Raw genomic sequence first — 20,122 nt, 5'->3', positions numbered from 1 at the left:
ATGTCTGACCAACAACAAGGACTGCATTTTTTTAAAATCACCTTAATATAGCAACTTCTAACTATGCTCTTTCCTCATCTAGCTAAGCAGTATGAAAAGATACATCGCTACAGGAAAGATACTGGAAAAACTGACACAGAATGGAGAAGAGACAGCTTAAACCTTGTGATCTAATTATTCATAGTCAGCATGGATTCCACAAGGAAAAAGATTATACCTAGCAAATAGAATTCATTAGGTTTTCTAATTTTTGAAGGAAGTAACAAAAACTTTGATGGGCTGAAGGCATGGCTATTATTTAATTGAACCTTCTGGAAAAAATGGCTGTTATGACATACAATGAATTAATGTGCAAAGTTGATACAATGCTGACAACCAAAAAATACCAGAGTCTTGTAAGGTGGGAGTGAAATCCTTTACAAGTCTAGCAGTCCCATTGAACTGATCTAGAGACGCAAGAGAATTCCCAGATACTAAGAAGTCTCGCTTCTATCCCCAACTTTGCTATTTTTTAGCAGATAGCATTGTAAGTATAATGCTATTATAATGGCTGTTATGACATACAAGGTATAAAGACACCATGTACAAAACCCACAGTCCAATACCCTAAATTATACGTTAAGCCAAATTTGTAAAAATTTAGGGAGACTTGCTCAGTAAAAATGAAAATAAATGTTGGAGGAGGAAATATGCTAGGGACCACTCCTGATCCAAATGATTGGATGGGCTTATATGGGATCATTCTTTTTTAAGTATCTTTCTTTATGTATTAAGTCTATGTCCATCCCCCAAAAGATGGAACTACTGGCACAGAAGGTCACTTGTGCTGCAAGTTTCCCTTATCAGATCACAATAAATCTTTTGTTCAAGAAAAAGAATAGATCGAAAACAAGTCATGTGTGGCTGATGTTGCTGGAAAGCACGTTTGTGCCCAGTACCTTGATACATTATTTTATGCTATGCCATCTTTGTAAAAATATTACTACTGCAATGTTGCCAAAGTTTCTATATGCATGAATTATCTGTAGGTGTCAATAATGTAGGTTAAATCTGCCTAGTGATAGCTTTAACTGGTGCATCTTTAACTTTCTGAAAAACTATCCACTGTATTTTATACATCAGTTGACTGTTTTTCTTGTGCTGGGCTGACACTTTTTTAATTTGGTCTGCCTGCATCTCTTTAGGAACCTCTTCTACAAGGTGTCTGTATACCTCACTGCATTGGGAAAGCCTATTCTATCGTTGTTTGAGTGTTAGGCAGTGTGCAGAACATAGATGTCATCTCTGGCCAGGGGGACTTGCACTCAGGATTAGAGTGTGACTTAGGCAGAACTCGGACCGTTAAGTTGCACCAGCCATGGAGTATCTCCTGGAGGCTTTGTTACATACACTTATGAGCCACAGTTCCTTCCCTGCTTCCAGCTGGCTCCCAGGGATAAGTGGTTTACTGTTGGCCTATACTGGCAGTAAATTACTATCCTCTTTGTACTGGCTCTTTCACACTCTATCCACTCCCTGCCCAACTACTACAGCCATGGTTCTCAAACTTTTGTACTGGTGACCCCTTTCACAGAGCAAGCCTCTGAGTGCAAACCCTTCCCCCCTTATAAATTAAAAACACTTTTTAATATATTTAACACCATTATAAATGCTGGAGGCAAAGCAAGGTTTGGGGTGGAGGCTGACACCTCGCGATCCCCCATGTAAGAGCCTTGTGTCCCCCTGAGGGGTCCCGACTCCCAGTTTGAGAACCCCTGTGTTATAGGAAGAGTAAGAAGTGAATAGTCTTGATTGCCACTGAGTCCAGACCCAAAGGGTGCATAACGTAAGTAGGGATGTAAAGCGCTTCTTACTCCCCTATGTGGGCATGTAATCAGTCACAATCCAGCCACAGGAAGATGAACCTGGACAACTTCATTCTCCCCACACTGTGGGCCCAGCTGAGAAGTGATGTGTAAAGTGGTGCAAGTAAAACTCCTTTCTAATTGCACCCACTTTGCTAATGTGTAGGAGAGACTAAGTTGGTGTATCTTGCACAAAATAGCTGGAATAAGAGATCCATTAAAGTCACTCCTACCTTACTGAATCAGAATAGTAGTTTTTCACACCCACTTTGCACAGGTCTAAGTGACTACACAAGACAGTGGTGAATCAGGCCCCAAAATCTCTTGGTGACACCGTAAGCTGTAGATACTTGATTGTCATTGGTGGGAAAAAGTTCCATTGTTCAGGTTTGCTCCTTACAATGGACACTTCTAGTTTTAGTACAATATGAAGCCAAATTCATCAGAGGGCTAACATCAGGGATCAATCTGTTCCTGTGCTTTTGATCTTTTGGTTGCCTAAGAAACTTTATTCAAATTATCTGAATAATCAAATATGAGATGGACTGTGGATTACTTCTCTTGTTAAGTGCAGAGTGTTTTGCATAATTATCTATTGTAAATCAGCTGTATAAAATTACCTGGCAAACTAATCTGTTATCCCCGGCAAGACTTAATGACGACTTAAAATTATAATGATATTCATCAATCAGTTGTTCAGTTGGTTGAAGAGCAAGATTCAGCTTGACTTATAATCTTTAGGGTCAGAGAGTGCTATTTGTGTGTACTGTTTCTCATGGGTTGATTTGGTGTCTGGATATACAGAACTAATGTGCATTGGGACAGGAAGAGTCAGAGCCTGAGCCTGGACCATTTACTCACACAAGTCATTTCAGAAGCTGACTGAGGTCAGTACCACTGAAATCTCATCAAGAATCGACTGAAGTCAAAGTCCAGTGCAGTCAGGGGACTACTTGCTTCGATAAAGGTAGGCTGCTGGTGTGCTGAGACCACTGCCTATCATGCTGGCCAATATTGTCTCATCATTTCCTTATGCTCTCTGACTGCATCCATCAGTTTTCTTGTGTCTTATACTTAGAATGTAAGCTTTCTGAAGCAGGGACTTACTTTTTTGTTTTATGTATGCCCAATGCCTAGCACAATGGGGTGTTGGTCCAGAGCTAGGGATCCTAAGTATAATAATAGTTGCCTGAGGATAAGTTTGTCAAACCAGGTCTTACGTTTGCTTCAATCCTACTTTTGTAGGAAGATGGATTTGATGAGCTAATAGATCTTTTCCCTTTCTATGTGCTTATATTCCTTTGATTCTATACACATTGTACGCTAAACATTGATGTCAAATATGTACCTTAATTGCGTGCTGCAAACCTCTACTGTGGATAAAGTACCAGTTGGGGATAATAAATAGGAACTAAATTTACATTCTTCTCTTTTTTGTTGGAAGCAATTTACATGTTATGCTGTTGGATCCTAAAGCAAAAGGAAATGTGCTTGACGCTAAAATTGGCTTCATGGCTCCAGTTTCCTCAGCTCCGCACCACCTGCCTCTAATCAAACTGTCCAATTACAGGAAACAATTGTTTTCTTGCTTTCTGGGAAGTGAAGAAATTCATCCACTAAAGGACTGTTTTCCAAATGTTGCTATTAACAAAACCACTTTCACAATTTGTTTGAAAAATGTGCTAATGTTTACGCATAGGATACTGTCAGAGTTCAGTATTATGGCCATTGGGATCTATATAAGGTCACTGTGACATGAAAATAAGAATATTTCAGATTAAATGATCGTAGACATTTAAGCCTCATATACATTGGAAGTAACTTCACTAAAGTCAATGGAGTTATCTTGGTATAAAAGTGAGATCAGAATCAGGCCCTGATCTACAAAAGCTGTGTATATGAACAGTATTGGTAATACACAAAAGGGAAAGTTGTCTCTTTAGAGATGCTGCCTCTGTGTGAGACAATAATCAGAAGCTGGTTTTGAGCGGCAAATTTCACTTGCTGAAAATATAATAAGAAATAACAAGGTAGATTTGATCCATCTCCGGTTAATTAAATTTTCTGCACAAAACCTCATCTCTGGCCAAATTCTCCCCTTAACCACACCACTGCAGTCCTACTGAAGTCATGGGTGCAAGTGAACACATAATTTGGCCCTTCCATTTTAAATGAAGTATAAAAATGCACACTTTCAGATAATTGTCCTTTTTAGCTAAAGGGTGGACAGTAAAATATTAACAGGATCTTGTTATATAAATTAATGATATTGCTGCACTTTGAAAAAGTGTTTTGATCATCTCACAACACTTCTATGAAATAAAATTCAATAGAGAAGGTCAATGAAGATCCCTAAAGGTAAGGGTTTGACTGCATAAGGGGAGAGAGGAAAACATGGAATAATTTAGTTGTGACAGAAGCATGATACAGTTATGTTTTATTACATCATTAATTTTATATAAGGAACTGCTATTCATTGTTTCATACTATAAGAAGATTGACAGTTGATAAATGAGATACATGAAAATATTTCTTATGCATCAAATAGTAAGTCATCAGCCTGTGGACTTAATTTCCATAGGAAATATATGTTAAATTATAGGACAATTGGAACATTGCTACAATAAGTTTAAGAAGGATGATCTATTATAAATCACATTGTTTCCCAGAATGTGTATATAATACACTGGTGTGTGTACTCACATACTTGCAGCTATGCTAATTGGATCAATAGACTGTGATTGCATTTGCTGTTTGAATCAATAAGGATGTATTGGTTTTATACAGTAGAAAAAGGGTTGGAAATTATATATAGCATACTGCATGAGGATTTATCATTGTCCTCATAACTATACTTGTTTATCTTTTCCTCCTCCACATTTCCCTATTTTTCTGTCTTTGAAATAAAGATCCAGAAGGGAACAATACTGGAGAGTTTTATGTTGGTTGATGTGTACTATTTAGCAACTTTGGTTTATATGCTGAGGGATGGGGGTGGGTCATATATCAGTTTATCCCTGGTATTTCCAAGATTATTTTAGTCACACTTGAGTGGTTAGTCTTGCTGATTTTTGTATGGACAGCATATTTGTGTGCATGATAAGGATAAAAATTCAGCAAACAATATAACAAAACAAAAATGCTGTGAATGCTCTATTGCTGTGAAAAGAGAATCAAGGAGAAATTAACCTAACACAAACCAAATGTCCCCTACAATGTAATAAACACAACAGAAAATCTGAAAGACTTAATAAAAATGAAGCTGGGTCATTTACCAATCATTATTACTTTGATGCTGGTTGTTCCTTTAATCTTATAATGTAATTAATTACTTTTTATTAATTTATAAGGGGCCCATCACCATGGTAACTTGGCTTTCCCCACACAGCTCCATGACTCTAGAAGACAAGGGCATAGAAAAAGTTAAGCAATAGGCTGAATGCCAGCGATTCCAGTGCCCAGGAATAATGAAAAGCATAGATAAAGAGAAGCATCTCAATACAGATTCTAAATGAGACCAGATTTGGGCTCAAATATATTTCCAGAAGGGTGTGGGGGGAAATGTGTGTGTGTGTGTGTGTGTGCGCGCGCGTTCTGAACCTGGCTATTGAGTGGAAGAGTGTTCTGAGTTGAGTGGGTGGTTCTGAACTGTGGAAAGATTCATTAGAAGTTCTCAGTCTGGACGGATGGGGTATGTGTGTGAGGTGTCCTAGGCGGAGGTTGGATTGAGGAAGCAGAAGGGGTGTGGGGAGGTGTAAAGCTGGGAGAGAATCTAGGCTAGCAAGTTTGAATGCTGGGGAATAGACTCAACTGCTGAGTGGGAGTATGGGTGAATTGGCAGAGGGGGAGTGGGTGCGGGGGAGATGGTGAAGGGGATAGTAGGGTCAGAGCTAGATTGGAGCAGGAGAAATTAGGAAGTGGAGAGACAAGTAAAGGGGTCACAGAAGGATAAACATGATTATCCCTCATCCTGTCCTCTACTGTAAATTATCCAGTTTCTCACTCTGAAAGGGAGAGGGACTACCCTTTTTGTTCCTGCTGCCCACCAACCTCCCAGACATCCCACCCTAACACTTCGCTGTGACAACCTCCCTACTGTTTCCCTGTTTTTCACTTTGAAAATATGATCATCCTGTATTAGGGGTGTGTGTATACACATGTCTGGGGGATTGGAGTGGGGGAGGAAGCTTATTACCTGCTAGCCTGACTACTTAGTTTGGGTCCCAGCTGCCTCTGTGCCAGCCTACAGCAATAAACCTGTGTGTCTGAGTGTATGATGGGGTGTGGGAGGTGTGGGGCTGGGTAAGGTAAACAACTGGTACTTTATGAAAAGAGGAAATCAGACTGAGGCGTCCATGGGGCAGTTATAAATAGTGAATAGTTTTTTAATTATGAAGAATAGCTTGATCTTTTATGTACAGTAATTAGAATGAATTGGCCATTGCGTCTGCTACAGTACGTAGCTTGGATACCGCAATGCCATTAAGTGATGTTTATCACCCACAATAGTTAAATTTCCCACTGGATTGGAAGTATTTCTCCATATTGGGGGTTGCACAAATCCTTCACTGAAGGAAAATACTGCAGTGTACTAAGTTTCAGTGTCACCTATGCTTTTGTCACCCATTGTCATTTTAATATCACCCAGGCTAGTCACTTAGTCACAGATTTTAAAAGATAGTTAGGCATCACTGTGCTCAGCAATGCCTACATACCTTTAAAAATCTGGGCTGTAGGTCCCTAGCTTCCCTCCTGCATGGAACTAAATACTCCAAATCCTCCTTATGTGAGAGGTAGGGCTGCATTCTCTCCTCTGCTGGGCCAAGGTATGGTATAGACTAGAGGCAAGGCAACATCAGAAAAAATAATAGAGGTTAATGAAAACCTCACCCCAAGCCTGAGGATTCCCTTGTCTCTAAAGGGAGCCCCACTTCCAGCAGTTACAGCATAGCTAGTGAGCAGCAGTTCAGCCATTGTCAGATCAGTTCAGCCACAGGTTTTGTGGCTGTTACTGTAATGGCTCTGATGGGCAGCATGAATGAATCTGGTTTTAATTTGTGTCTGAGGAGGAACATGCTCAGTAGAGTATTCCCTGGCTGCTCCTCTCACTCTGGGCTTATCTCTGGGCATTGCATTGTTTGCATTGCACGTAGAGGCACCTACTTGGAAGCAAAACCATCTTGCTGCGTGACATTCCCTTCTGGGTGCCCAGATTTTTAAACGTATATAGGTATTGCTGAGCACCTTTTTCTTGTGGCATATGTCCCATCTGTGCCATCAAGCAGGGAAGTGCTTAGAGGTAGGGCTTATTATAGTGGTTCATACATAAATAAAAAACCTGAGACTAAAAATCCACTTGAAATTTTTCCCTTGGGAAGAGGAAGGAGAGAGCCACCTCAGACATGCCTGTCACATTGCACAGGAGACCCGAGGTCCACCTAGTCCAGTATCCTGTCATCAGCAGTGGCCATCACCAGATTGTGCAGAGGGAGATGCCAAAAAACTGAAAAGTAGGCAGATGCACTACTGGGAAGTGCTCAGAAATCATGGTGATAGACATCAAACACAGATTTACAATCGGATTACCTGGACTGTCAACTGTGATGAGCATCAGAAACATAGACTATATCTACGTTGGCATGCATACTTGGGTACTTACCCATATATATGCTTGCGCATGCTTATGCTGACTGTCCACATGTTTTGAGTTGGACATACAAGCTGTCTATACACACATACCTTCTTCCGTACTGCTGCTCTTTGGTACGTGGGGTTAGGCGTTAGCATTTCAGGGGGTGGTGTCCCAAGGTTCTGTGCATCACAGGAGATATGCTAGGAACTGCCTTACCGTGTGTTGTTGATACTGTCTGCTGCCTTCACACATTGTCAACATCAGTTCCCACTCACCCACCTCTTCTGTTCCAACTTGGTGGAAGACATGGAACAAGTGACCAACAATGTTTCTGATCCTGCTCCTCCTTGCAGAACAAATGTGTGTGTGTGTGTGTGTGTGTGTGTTGCCGTATGCAACTGGCGAGAATGGACTCAGACCTTTCTCACATGCCAAAGACAGGTGACCAGGAATGATTGATCCACTGTTGCCCCAATGACACAAGATGTAGGAGACTGTTGGTGTTGTGAATTTATATGCACAAGAGTGGACCACCACTGCTGGACCAGGAGAACCAGCACAGTGTGGTGGGATCACATTGTCCTGGACACTTGGGATGACAACCAGTGGCTGAAGAACTTCAGAATGAGAAAACAGATGTTCCTAGAGCTCTGAGAGGAGCTGGCTCCAGCCCTACAGTGATGGAACATTAGATTCTGTAGACCTGCACAATTGCCCTCTGGAAACTGGCAACACTGGACAACTACTGGTGAGTTGCAAACCACTGCTGTGCTCATGATAGTGCAGGTTTGTGAGGCTATCAACACTCTCATCTACCCAATGGTGGTCACCATCACCAAAGTTTTAGAAATTATAGCTGGGTTCCAGATTGTGGTGTTTTTGAACTATGTGCGGGCCACTGATGGCACATTCATCCCCATACTTTGCCCACTGAAAGGAGCAAGTGAGTACCTTAATCAAAAAGGTTACTATTCACTCATACTTCAAGACTTAGATGATCACAAAGGCAGGTTCATGAACACTAGTACTGTACAAACAGGAAAGGTTTTGATGCCAGATGAGATCGTGACTGTACTTGAAAGTGGAAAAAGGAACTTTATTCCCCAGAAATGACGTGGTTCTGTATGGATGTCTCCACCCACATGGTTATTCTGGGGGATCCTGCATACATGCTCCTATCATGGCTAATGAAACCTACCCCAACATCAACGACCTGGCAAAATGAGAATTCAACTTCAAACTAAGCAGCTGCAGGATGGAAGTGGAGTGTGCCTTTGGGTGACTGAAGGTGCACTGGCAATTCCTAAAGACCCCATTGGATGCCAATGTGGCCAACGCCATCTGCTTTATTTTGGCATGCTGTGTACTTCATAATAATTGTGAGACTAAAGGAGAGTGCTTTAGGACAGAGAGGGCACAGGTCAGGACTGGCTTGCGAAGCCTTTACAGACAGCCTGATCCAGTGATCATACAAACTGGTGCTGGATCACAGTGGCCCAGAGAAATCCAGGATGCAATTTGTGGGTATGTCTTGGAACAATGGGCAGACGGGGTGACCTCAGTCTTGTCCCAAACAAAGTGCCACACCCATGTAGCTTCTGTAAAAACACAAGAGGAAACCCTCCCACTTACTTGGGTTTCAAAAGCACAGTGTAGTTCCGAACCCACCCACGGTCATTAGCTGGTCATTTAGGTTATGGCTTCTGGGGCAGGATGCCTCAGAAGGTATAACACCTGTCAGTTTGTGATTGTTCTGCAAGGGTGTCTGCCCAGTTAAACTGCAGTTATTGTTCTTTTGTTTTCTGTTATTGTTCACAATTGTTAGCCAGACCACAGTTTAGGGGGGATTACTCAATGCTTGTAGGATTTTGCAAACAGTTGATGAAGGGGTTTGTTATATTTGGATCCCTCAGAGAAAGCGATATACACAGAGGAAGCTGATTGAAACCCAGCTGTCTGTAGGGGAGACTATTGTTCTGGCAGCAAAACAGGAACTAAAACTAGAGAGGCTTTTCACTGGGGAGGGGAGAGTACAGAATTCCCAAAAATTTAAAGGGATAGGACATCACATACTTGCTAAATATATATACATTATTGTTTATATAGCTAATGTATAACACTATATAATCTGATTAAAAATTGCGGGTGAACTACAGACTCTTAAATTGCAAGGGATTATTCTACCCTGGAATTGCAACTCACTAACTAAACTATTTATAAAATTAGGCACACCATTGGTTTTTGCACTCTTTTGGGATGAGCTGATAACGGTGTGGCAGTGTCCTGAACAATAAGAACAGTTGGTGGTAAGGAATTAGCTGGATCTGGAACCAAAGTTTCTTCCATTTACTCGTTGAAATTAGGAGTTGTAACAGAAGGAGGTTTGATCGGAGGTACAGAAAGCCCTACTGGAACATCCCCAGACTTCTCGAGGCTGCAAATGGTCCATATATCATTTCCATAAAGTACCATTGGATAGTTTTAACATGAACATAACAGGTTCAGTGCATTATACAAGTTCTCCAGGTACCCATTTCACTCTACAACTGTAGTTGTGGGTCCACACTAAATCTCCTACTTGAAAAGAATGATGATTAGTCTCATGTCATTGATCAATTTGCATAGCTTGGGATTTGGCTACACATGAGGCAACATCAGGATGTAGCAGGTCCAAACAGGTATGCAAAGATTGCTTCAAAAAGAGAGTTGCGGGTGACTCTTGGGTAATAGTGGATGTGTTCCTCACGTCTGCAAGAAATTGTCCAATTTCTGCTGAAGACTCAAAATAGACTTGTTAGCTTTTAAGGTGCCTTATCTGGACAAAGCATTCCACTTGTTGATTTATAGCAGGATAGTATGGAACAGAACATATTTGCTGAATTCTGTTTGAAACTAGGAACCTCTGAAATTCTTGAATTGAGGTCCATTGTCACTTACCAACTGCAAGGGTAAACCAAATTGGCAAAACAAGGTACAAAGACGTCAAATGGTCTTAGCAGCTGTAATAAAAGTCATTCTGAAAACTTCTGGCCATTTTGAATAGGCATTGACTACAACCAAAAACATATAACCTTTTAATTTACTGGTAAAGTCCATGTAAACACATGTCCAAGGAGTCTGAGGCCACAACCAAAGGTGTAGATGAGCTGGGCCAGGATCATGCTGAATTTGCTGATGTAGTACAGCACTGCACCTTCTTCTCAATGTCTTTGTTGATCCCTGGCCATCAGAGATTACTCTGGGCTACAGCCTTCACTCCCACAGTGCCAAAATATCCTTCATGGAGAGTTTAGAAAACCGGAGATTGAAGTGATTTCAGAATGATCACTTGCTTTCCCCATAAGATGAAATCTTGAGTCACAGATCATTCAGGTTGTCATTACACAAATTGTGTAAACTGTGGATTCTTGTGATCCAGCACTGTATCTTGCAGAATCAGAGAAAGCATATCATCCTTAGTGTTTCTTTGTTGATGTCTGTGCTAGTGATGGGTAACCTGCCCATCAAACTGAGATAGAACGCTTCATCCAAAGTTTCTTTGGGTTGACAGGAGGTTGGGCATGGCAGGCATGACAGCCCATCGGCACTGCCATGCTGAGTCCCTTTACAGAATTGAATAGCATAGGAACGAGTTGAAAGTAGCAATGCCCATCTTTGCCTATGAGCAGCAGCTAATGACGGAATTCCATAGTTTGGTCCAAAAATTGAAATTCAAGGGTGGTAATCCATCAACAAGGTAAAGTGTTTACCCTACAGCTATGTATGGAACATCTACATTCTGAAGATAGAGGTGAGAGGCTCTCAATATTATTAGTACTTCTCAGGGGTGGTGAGTGTTTGTGAAGCAAAGGCAATTGGTTTCTCAATGCCATCAGGAAAAATGTTGGAAGGAACAGCACCCACTCTTTATAGTCAAGCATTACAAGATAATTGCAATGGCAGCAAGACATCAACATGCATAAGAACTTTGACTGCTGTCAACAGTTTCTTTGCTTTTTTTAAATGTGCACTCATACTCTTTAGTCCATTTCCACTTTTTTCTTTGCTTATAACAGTTCATGCAAAGGTGCCAATACTGTCACCAGATTAGGCAGAAATTTACCATAGTAGTTAAGTAGTCCTAAGAATGAACATAATCTGACACGTTCTCTGGTGGTGGCACTTGAAGAACTGCTTTCTCTTTCTCTGGTGACTTCCTTATGCCTATGGCATCAATTTCATCTCCAAGACAGTCAACTGAAGGTTTAAAAGCTCACATTTGTCTCATAAAAATGGCCATGCTTAGACCAATGGTCCATCTAGCACAATATCACATTTTCTGACAGCGGCAAGTGCCAGATGCTTCAAAGGGAGTGAACAGAACAGAGCAATTTTGAGTGATCCATCCAATTCTGGCTTCTAGCAATTGAAGGTTTAGAGACAGAGCATGGGGTTACATCTCTGATCATCTTGGCTAATAGCTCCATCAATGGCTATCTTCCAGGAATTTATCTAATTATTTTTTGAACCCAGTTATACTTTTGGTCTTCACAGCATCATCTGGCAATGAGTTCCATAGATTGACTGACTGTGTGAAGTAGTATTTTCTTTTGTTTCTTTTTAAACCTGCTGCCTATTAATTTAATTGGGTGACCCCTAATTTTTATGTTATGTGAAGGGGTAGATAACACTTCCCTATTCACTTTCTCCACATCATTCATGATTTTAAAGACCTCAATCATATCCCCCCAAGGTCATCTCTTTTCTAAAATGAACAGTCCCAGTCTTTTTAATCTCTTCTAATCTGGAAGCTGTTAAACCCCCTTAATAATTTTTGTTGTTCTTTCTGCATCTTTTCCAATCCTAATATATCTTATTTGAGATGAGGTGACCAGAACTGCATGCAATAGTCAATGTGTGGGCATACCATGGATTTACATGTTGGCATTATGATATTTTCTGTCTTATTACCGATTCCTTTCCTGATGGTTCATGACATTCTGATTGCTGTTTTGACTCCTGCTAAACATTGAGTGGCTGTTTTCAGGGCACTATCAGTGATCACGCCAAGATTTTTTTCTTGAGTGGTAACGGCTAATTTAGATCTTCTCATTTTGTGTGTACTGTTGGGATTATTTTTCCAATGTGCATTTCTTTGCGTTTATAGACACTGAATTTTATCTGCCATTTTGTCACCCAGTTTTCTGAGGTCCTCTTGTAACTTTTCACAGTCAGCTTTGGACTTAACTACCTTGAATAATTTTGTATTGTTAGCAAATTTTGCCACCTCACTGATCACCCCTTTTTTCCAGATCATTTATAAATATGTTGAACAGCACAGATTCCAGTACAGATCCTTGGGGGACTCCACTATTTACCTTTCTCCATTGTGAAAACTGACTATTTATTCCTACCCTTTGTTTCCTATGTTTTAACCAGATACCGATGCATGAGAGGACCTTTGCTCTTTTCCTATGACTGCTGCAGAGTGTTTGGTGGGGGGCCTTGTCAAAGGCTTTCTGAAAGTCCAAGTACATGGTGTCCAATGGATTATCCGTATTCACATGCTTGTTGATTCTCTCAAAGAATTCTAGTAGATTTCTGAGGTTTAATTTCCTTTTACAAAAGCTATGTTGACTCTTCCCCAATATATCATGTTTATGTATGTATCAGATACATTTGTTCTTTACTATAGTTTAAACCAATTTTCCTGGTACTGAAGCTAGGCTTACTGGCCTGTAATTGCCAGAATCACTTCTGGGACCTTTTAAAAAAAATAGGCATTACATTCCCTCCAGTCCTCTGGTACAGGAGCCGATTTAAGCAACAGGTTACATTCCATAGTTAGTTGTTTTGCAGTTTCATATTTGAGTTCCTTTAGAACTCTTGGGTGAATACCATCTGGCTCTGGAGACTTATTACTGTTTAATTTATCAATTTGTCCCCAAACCTCCTCTACGAATATCTCAATCTTGAACAGTTCCTCGGATTTGTCACCTAAAAATAATGATTCTGTAATGAAGACCAATGCAAATAATTAATTTAGTTTCTCTACAACAACCTGGTCTTCCTTAAGTGCTCCTTTAGCACCTTGATGTCCAGTGGCCCCACTGATTGTTTGACAGACTTCCTGCTTGTGATGTATTTGAAAATTTTTTGTTTGCTATTATTTTTTTGTGTCCTTAGGTACTTGCTATTCAAATTCTTTCTTGGCCTGCCTTATTATACTTTTGCACTTGACTTGCTCGAGTTTATGCTCCTTTCTATTTTCATCACTAGGATTTGACTTCCAATTTTTAAAGGATGCCTTTTTTCTTCTAACTCTCTTTTACTCTGCTGTTTAGCCATCATGGTGGTGGGTTTTTTGGGGGGGTCCTCTTATTGTTTTCATTTATTTCTAGCATCTATTGTGGTATTTTTAAATTGTCTCCATACAGTTTGCAGGCATTTCACCTTGTGACAGTTCCCTTTAATATCCATTTAACTAGCTTCCTCATTCTTGTGTAATCCCCCTTTTTGAAGTTAAATGCTACAGTGGTGGCTTTCTTTGGCAGTTCCCCCCTACAAGGATGTTAAATTTAGTTACATTATGGTTGCTACTACTGAGTGGTTCAGCTATATTCACCTCTTGGACCAGATTCTGTGTTCTATTAAGGACTAAATCAGGAATTGCCTCTCCCCATGTGAGTTCCAGATCTAGCTACTCCAAGAAGCAGTCATTTAATGTGTCTAGAAATTTTGTCTCTGAATCTCTTCCTGAGATGACATATATCCAGTCAGTATAAGGATAATTGAAATCCCCCATTATCATTGCATATTCTGCCTTTGTAGGTTGCTCTAATCTACCAAGCATTTCATAATCACTGTCACCATTCCTGTAAGGTGGGTGGTAATATAGTCCTACTGCTATACTCTTACTGTTCAAGTGTGGAATTTCTATCCATAGAGATTGTATGGTACAGTATGATTCATTTTCAGATTTTTACTATATTTGGTTCTATGCTTTCTTTCACATATAGTGCCACTCCCCCACCAGAGTGACCTACTCTGTCATTCCTACATATTTTGTACTCTGGTATTAACATGTCCCATTGATTATCCTCAGGTTTCAGAGTGGTAGCCATGTTAGTCTGTATCAGCAAAAAGAACGAGGAGTACTTGTGGCACCTTAGAGACTAACAAATTTATTTGGGCATAAGCTTCTGTGGGCTAAAACCCACTTCATCAGATGCATGCAGTGGAAAATACAGTAGGAAGATATATATACATGAAAAATTGGGGGTTGTCATATCAACTTTAACAAAACTAATCAATTAAGGTGGGCTATTATCAGCAGGAAAAAAAACTTTTGTAGTGATAATCAGAAGGCCCATTTCAAACAGTTGACAAGAAGGTGTGAGTAACAGTAGGGGAAAAATTAGCATGGGGAAATAGTTTTTACTTTGTGTAATGACCCATCCACTCCCAGTCTTTATTCAAGCCTAATTTAATGGTGTCCAGTTTGCAAATTAATTCCAGTTCTGCAGTTTCTCATTGGAGTCTGTTTTTAAAGTTCTTTTTGTTGAAGAATTGTGACTTTTAGGTCTGTAATTGAGTGTCCAGGGAGGTTGAAGTGTTCTCCGACTGGTTTTTGAATGTTATAATTCTTGATGTCTGATTTGTGTCCATTTATTCTTTTGCATAGAGACTGTCCGGTTTGGCCAATGTACATGGCAAAGGGGCATTGTTGGCACATGATGACATATATCACATTGGTAGATGTGCAGGTGAATGAGCCTCTGATGGTGTGGCTGATGTGATTAGGTCCTATGATGGTGTCCGCAGAATAGATATGTGGACAGAGCTGGCAACAGGTTTTGTTGCAAGGATAGGTTCTTAGGTTAGTGTTTTTGGTGTGTGGTGTGTGGTTGCTGGTGAGTATTTGCTTCAGGTTGGGGGGCTGTCTGTAAGCAAGGACTTGCCTGTCTCGTTCTTTTTGATTATCCTCAGTTCACTAAGTTTCTGTGATGCCTATTATATGTCTCGATGTACTCTTGGTCTTCCAAATGATACAAGACTGCCTCCAAAGTCTAAAGATGATCCCCTTGATCCTTTTTCTGTAAGAAGGATGTCATCCAAATAGCATTGAACTCTGTTCAGTCCCTTCAGATTCCCATCCTCATTGCCAATATGTTAGATTTGGACCCCACAGAGAAAGAGACAGAGGGAGCTGATTGAAACACATCTGTCTGTTGTAGAGCCTTTATTATTCTGGCAGCAAAACAGAAACGAAAACCAAAGTGAGGCTTTTCACTGGAGAGGGGAGAGTACAGAATGTCCAAACATTTAACGGAACAAGGCATTACAGGGTTATGGGGGTGGGGCGCTTTTACAGTTGGTTTCTGGCAACTGTGATTGTGTATGGGGATAAGGGCACTTGCCTACTGTTAACCATGAGTAAACCCATTGTCCAAAGTGGTTATAGTTTGTGGGGGTTGAGGAGGAACCATTTTAGTGCTCTTCAATATGTGGTGGCACAACTACTTCCCTTTTTTTCCAGTTCTCAGTGTTGTCAAGCCCCTAGGGAACTTTACCCACCCTTTTCTTTTTCTGCTCCAGTTAATAAAGTCATCTGTTATTTCCGTGCACATTGCGCTTTCCACTTGTCTCCGACTTCCTATATTATATTCACACAGACCTGGGTGGAAGGTGGGTTGGAACGATTTGGGAGGGATAGAGAGATGCTTTCAATTTTCTGCCCTGAGGTGTTACATGACTCAAGACACTGCTTGGTGGGGCCCAAAGCTGAAGGGGGGAGACACACAAAAATTTACCCTTTCAGCACAGCCGACATGAAGGGTCTACACATAAGTAAACAAAAATAACATTTATTGAAACCAGTAATTGTAGCATGACTCCAAACATTTTTTTAAAGGCAACTGTGAATGGATCGCACTCCCTGAAGAACTTTACAACTTTAATGCCTACATCCCTGTGTCCTTTGCCTTGATCTCCCTTGGTCAGGGGGACAAATGAGGGCATCTCCTGCACGGAGCTTGGGGAACAGACACTTGTTGGCCTTCAGCCACAGTCCTGGGCTCACCGTTCCCCTCCTGCACAGTCACGGGGGGCTTGCTGGTGTTGGTGTAAGATGTTGTGCCTGGTGTCCAGTAGCCTCCCCTGTGTCACTGGAAAGGGGTTGGATCCTCTGCCTCAGCAGCCCCCTGAGTTGCAGGTGCAGGAGGAGTAATAGCTAGTGGATGAGGAGGAGCTGCCAGTTCCTGCACACCGGCTGTGGTTATTGTGGCAGGTGACCCAAATCCTTTCCGCCACCACTTGTACCAAGGACTGCAACTGGGCGTGCTCCCAGTCCTTTGGGCAAGCTCCTGTTCCCAGTACCATGCGTCCTGCTCCAGGAACCAGATCACTATTGACTAATTCCTCTGGAAAAAACATTCCTCCCTCTTAACAGTCAAACTGCTCCTGGCTCCTTCCATCAGTGACAATGGACAGGTCCTAAAGTGTTCTTTTCTGTCTGCCCTTACTGTATGGGGCTGCTGCTCTTGGCCCCTGGGCAGAATGGGTTCACCCTCCTCAGCCAAAGGTCCTGCCAAGTCAATCGTACGAGCAGCATTATATTTTTTCTTTCCTTTCGAAGTGGGTAAGAAATCTCCCCACATAACATAACTTTGCTGTTGAAGGCTACACTGTGGATACTTTTCAGCATTTCAGGAATGCAATTGTTTCATTATTGTTATTTTCTCAGACAACTTTTGCAGCCCTTGAGAAAGGAGTACTGCTGAAAATGGCAGGTAGCATGAAATAATAGCTTTTAAATATAATATGTTTTCTGGGGGGTGCATTTATTTCAGGGACAACATGAACAGTTCCTAATGCCTTTTTTTAAGGCTGGCCATCAATTGGAGAACATAGCAGTTTTGAAAGTACCAGACTGGAAAAGGGAGGTGGCTTTCCAGTCGTGTGGTGGCGATCCGGCAATCTATGCCAAAAAAGATGTGTGTGCTCCTTGTCACCGCCTACCTAGTGCTGAATAGAGGGGGTTGGTGAGCTATGAAGGTGGATGCAGCAAGTTTGTGCTACATTTGAACCTTAAGAACTAGCTGAAGTTTCTGCTGCACTGGAAATTTGCAGACATATGCTTACAGGACTGGGAGGGAATCCAAATAGAAGTACATTATATTCTAAGTTAGCAGGCGGAGTCTGCATGGAGACAGAGAGAGTAGCAAATGCCTACGTGTCCTCAAGCCAGCTCCTGCAGCATCAGGAAATCCAGTCCCTTCATCCAGCGAAGAGCAACAGGGAAAGAAAGAGTCACACAGCAACTGTACTTTGTTCCAGGAACTTTCCAATCAAGACCGCAAGCCACTTGCCTCCCCACTGCAAAAGGACACCATGTTGTGTTTGTGCAGCCACTAGAGCAGATCCCCCACCTACCCACCCACCATCTCTCCTGTCTTGTGCAGCATGGCTCTGAGCAGGGAGACTCCGGACATCAGAGGCCAGGGATATTTGAAAACACTTGTAGTGACAGAGGACTGCTGTCGTGTTCCTCAGAGAAGCAAAGGTTCCCCTTCCCCTTCGGTACCTAACCAGCCCTGATACTACCCCTTGCACCTTGTGTGTGTCTCCCATTTGTAGCGGGAGAGGTGGTTACTGTAGTGAAAGTTTGTAATCTCGAAAGGAGCAGAAACCACCTGTAACTTTGGAGAACCATTAATCTTGTGCAATTGCCCTGTCCCCTAACAAGGTCTTTCCACCTCCTCCCTTGCTGTCAGCCTGCTGGCTGACAAACTCACAGGCCCAGAGGAAATATGATAGTTTCCCGATAATTTGTTCTATAACTTCTTCCAAAAGCTTTATAGTGGTTCGTAGTAATTCAATAAAATGTAGAATTTACAGTTGTGTCTTGTTCGGGGACAGTTTGGGAAAGGGGGAAGGCAAGGTAGCCTTCAAGTCCTGCGAACCACCCTGGAAAAAGAGGGGATGTTGCTGGAGAGGGTGGGGGCTTAATTTACCAGCCTTGGGTTCTGGTTCCTACTGAGCCTTGGTTCATCAGGAGGGGTTTGTGGAGCCAGCTCCTCTGGGTAGAGATGCAGGATAACTTGCTCCTCTTCCTCCAGGTCTTCCAGCGCCACCTTGTCCTTGGTTCACACTGCCTCCTCAGCCTCGTCCTCATTAGCATCCTGTCAGGTGATGAGGCTAGCATGGTTGAGAAGGGGGTCATGAGACACCTCAGGCTCATTACTGGGAGTACTGGAGAGTTGCTTGTCCAGTCGCCAGTGTAGATGTAGCCATAGTGATCACAAAGAGAACCTTGCAAGAGGTGTCATAGAAACATATAGGTGACCTCACTTTCACACAAAACCTAAGAAGGCTCATCCATGTACTCCTTTGGTAGCCCCGCCTCTTGTAGGTCAGAATTTTATTTGCTTTTGAATTTAATAGAGTTGTTCAAATTATAAGATGTGAATTTAGCCTTCCCCCAAACTGATTAGTTGATGGGATTCTGGCCTGCAGACTATCCATGAACTCCTTGCTGTGACTAATCATTAGTCATTGTTTGTGTGGCCAAATTACCTCAGTCTCGTGGTGGTGTTTCTGCTCCCTGACTGAAATACTTTAAACAAGCAAAAATTAATAGTAGATAACAGCTAACACACTTTCTTATCACTTTCATTTCATAGGACTGTCCAGCCCAGTCATTTGTGATTTACAGGATTCACAAATATTTTTATGAATACCCAGCAGCAGTCTGAATATTGGAATAGAGCCTATCAAATAGCAGAATATTGATCTCCTAAGCTTTTTAGTCACAGGAATATTCACAAATCATTTTCTATAGTGTTCTACCAGCTCTGGAATTTAATTAATGCTGTGAGCTGAATCTGTTGTTTAGGCAGTATGTTTTAATGGTTATGGTGGGATACTGTAAATGAGGATTCTAGGATTGTATTCTTGGCTCTGACCCTGACTTGTGGGCTGATGTTGAACAGTCATACCCTTTCAGTCTACCCACCTGTAAAATCATATGAAAAATCATCTCAGAGTGGTTGTAAAGTGTAATTAATATTTGTAAAGTCTTTAGAGATATTTGGATGAAGGATGCTTTACTTTATAAGTGCAAAGCATTATTATTAGTAGAAGCATTATTACATTACCAGTAATGCTTTATAAAGGGAAAAACTGAGTTTCAGTGTCTTCAGGAGCTAGTAGTTTTCTTTTAACATAAGTATTCAGGAAACCTAACATGAACAAAATAGGATAGATATGTCAAACAAATAGCAGCAGTGTAAACTTTATTAAAAAGATTCTTTGTGGTATCAGGCAGGAAGTGAAACTGCTTTTAAATTGCAAACATTTCTCATTCATTTCATGCACCAGCAGTCATTGTAATGGGTTTCTGTGTGGTTTTCCCCCTCCCCCAAATAGTTCAGATGAGTAGATAAAAGTTCAGACACAGCGGGGAAAAGCACTCATTTTCCTTGGATTTCACCAGCTGGTACATTTCATTCCTGGTTCACAAAGTGACATTGCAGTGTCTTATAGAACATGTGAGTGCATAGCAGATGTGTACCCCAAACATTTGTTATAGGCTTGTTCCCTTTTATAAACCAGTGACATCATACACCACCAGCCAACTGGCTTGCTCAGTTTTGTACTATTTGGA

The sequence above is a fragment of the Trachemys scripta genome, chromosome 3, assembly GCF_013100865.1.
Source record: "Trachemys scripta elegans isolate TJP31775 chromosome 3, CAS_Tse_1.0, whole genome shotgun sequence".
In the NCBI taxonomy this organism is placed as follows: Eukaryota; Metazoa; Chordata; order Testudines; family Emydidae; genus Trachemys; species Trachemys scripta.
This window is presented reverse-complemented; position numbering follows the sequence as displayed.